We start from the raw sequence: 2,933 nt of genomic DNA, 5'->3' as shown, positions 1-2,933 counted from the left end.
TGAAGTAGCAAGTAAATAAACAACAGTGGCTTTTTACCAGAACCACACGAGTCTGCACTCAAGGCATCTTATGTCGTTGCACTTCAGCTCACAAGAAATTATTTTTGATTTTCTTCAACTAATCACATTGACTGACTATGCAAAGCAGCAAGTTCATAAACAACACACACCAGCTTTTTACCAGAACCACACAGGAGTCTGCACTCAAGGTGTATTTTGTCCTTCTCTTCAGCTCACTAAAATAAGTGTTTATTTTTGTCTGCGTCAAAYATTTTATATTAATTTTTATTAAACAAGACTACAACTATACAGTTCATGCATCTGCCCATGAAACACTGTATGTTAAGTTACTGCACTGTATGTTGGTTTAATAAATATATGTGTATACACAATGTCAAAATAAGGTGAGATCAATCCATGGCCTTGCTGTGATCATCTTAATTTTTGTTCATGTGTTCTTGTTAAAAAGGATGATTTTCTTAGAATATGTTCTGATTAACTATTGTAAAAACAATTCGATAAAACTTGATTGCAAAAAAAGCAAGACTGAGGGGCTAAAAACTGAAGACTATTCAGAAGAAAACCCAGAAGAACTGAAGAGGAAATATCAGAAGAAAACTGAAGAAGAAAGCCCAGAACTGAAGAGGAAATCTCTGAAGAACAACTGAAGTGAATCCCAGAAGAATCAGGATGGACTCGGTTATCTAGGCGGATAGATTAAAAAAAGTAGAAAGATCAGTCAACAATAAATTGTCTTTTTAAAGGGGTTCCACCACAAACCTACCTGAAGACTGAATTTTCAATTAAGAAAGATTTTATTGAAGAATATCTTGCCTAAGAAAGCCTTAGGTAGTGAACATTCAAACCTGTCTGATCTAAACAACCATTTAATTTATTAACCACAGCCTGAAGATTTAGGGAAAGATGAAACTAATAATACGACTCATCCTGATTATTTTATTTCYTTTTTAATTTGCTAATTTTATGCTTGGCTGTAACCCGCATCTGCAGAGCTAATAAATGCAAGCAAGAAGAAATTTCTGAGACAAATTGTGGACATTCGATTTTTGGATTCATGTTTAAATGAATCTTTTCACAAGTGTTGAAGAGGTGCACAGTCTGAGTTCTAACATCAAATTAAAGGATTCTTATCGGTTGCCTTAGCCCAATAATTACTAAGAAAACACCCAAGGCTACTCGTGTGGGTCATTCAGTTGGATGAAGAAGGGCGTGACACCTGGAAGAATGTACCTAGAAGCCGGACAAACTCTCTTTGCCATCCACTTAAAATGACTTCCTCATCAGCTGCTCAGTGTTTGAAGAAGTTTGGACCCTTATAGACTGAGAGTGGGTATAGGGGTATTCCTTAACCAGACAGGTAACGAGGGATGCCTCTAGGGACGAAAACAACAAACAATTTTCAAATRGCAGTTTTATTACATTTGGGTAAGTACATGGCCCTCTGGTAGGGTTACCAAAAAGTTGTGGCCCATTCCCTTATTTAAGCTGTCCACCCTTGTAGAAGCTGGCTCCACTGGGGAAGAATTGGAAAAAAAAGGTTTCAATGTGAAGAGAATCAGGACAAAGCTATGTTTTATTTTGTTTAATTATATTTATTTTTCCACAAGACGCTCTCCTGCATCCTCTCTGTATTCTCACCCTGGCATGCCACACTCTCTGATCTCTACAGGATGMAGCTACACACTAGAAGATCACAGCATGGCAGCACAATGCTACAAAAAAGTTGCATTACGTTTGCTCTAAGTGGTCCATGACCTTGTCACTGTCATGGTTATAGCCATCCCATGAGCTTAAGACCAGTCCTGATTAGAATTCTAATGATCACCAAGCCATGCCTGTGTTTGCACGGGCTAAAGACAAAGATATTCTGGTATCAGTAGGCACTGTGTGATCACTGTTGTTACACTTTGCAGTTTTTTTCTTGCCAGATTGTGTCAGGCCAACTGCGTTTATGTGTTGGAGAGCATTCTTTCTTAGCCAGAGGAAAGAGGCCTGAGGGATAAATAAAYCACAAATTCATTCTCTTAGCAGATATTAGAACATTACAATGTGCCAACCAAAAATGCTTTTAGATTTACGTGTGTTTTTGCAGTTGTATACAGTAAATGTGACACTTGTCCAAAGAATAGCTGTCATTGTGAACAAGCAGAAATACCAGTTGATGAAAACCAACAGAGACAGTCAGACAAAAAGTGTAAAATGGAAAGAATGACTCCYGTTTCATTTCCTGAAGGCAAAAGATGGAAATGTTTCTTCTCTTTTTTACTGCCTGGATTTGAAGCAGCAGAAAACAGACTCCCACACTGTGGCCCATTGGAGAGTTGGTGCTGGCAGATTCCCTTAAGGTGTTCTTATGTCATAAAGAAATGTCTCAGGTGTCCYGAAACGAGGCAGAGAATAATCAAATGCACTGGGCCACTGATAGTTTCTCCACAAATGGTGAATATTACAGCTCAAGTAAAATTAYCTTGGGGTTGTTACAGTATTCTGATCATTCCCAGAAGCATTTTAAAAGTGTGCACTTTGGTAACATGTTTTCAGCTTCATTAGTATGGAAAAATCAGCACTGCCATGCAKAGCATGGGAACAGTGTTGAAGGCTGACACATATTCTGTTCTCGCAGCTGCTCCTGATGAGCATCAATCAAGAAGTTACCAAAAGAATTAGCTACTTTTTACAAACTGGTCACTAAAAAAGATAGGATTTTATGTTTTTCTGTACTATGGCAAACTAAGATGTTACTTTGAATTTATTATTTAAAGAACTTCTCCTTTGATTATCAGTTCCCCCAACTTACCATAAGCTGTCTTCAGAATTCAACAATTGGCTAAGATTAATTATCACAGCTGCTTTCTGTTAAATTACAATCTTCACCTGCACAAGATGGTCAGCAGATGAAGCAAATATATATA

At 37.7% G+C, this 2,933-nt stretch overlaps 1 protein-coding gene across 3 annotated transcripts in view; it reads right to left on the bottom strand.

Annotated features, from left to right (window-relative positions):
* plppr2a (phospholipid phosphatase related 2a) overlaps positions 1 to 2,933 on the bottom strand; it is a 66,460-nt gene that overhangs the window by 59,791 nt on the left and 3,736 nt on the right. The gene's annotated exons all lie outside the window — the stretch shown is intronic.

This window comes from Austrofundulus limnaeus, unplaced genomic scaffold (genome assembly GCF_001266775.1).
Source record: "Austrofundulus limnaeus strain Quisiro unplaced genomic scaffold, Austrofundulus_limnaeus-1.0 Scaffold53, whole genome shotgun sequence".
Classification (NCBI taxonomy): domain Eukaryota; kingdom Metazoa; phylum Chordata; class Actinopteri; order Cyprinodontiformes; family Rivulidae; genus Austrofundulus; species Austrofundulus limnaeus.
Note: the sequence above shows the minus strand (reverse complement) of the source record. Positions and strands in the feature narration are given on the sequence as shown.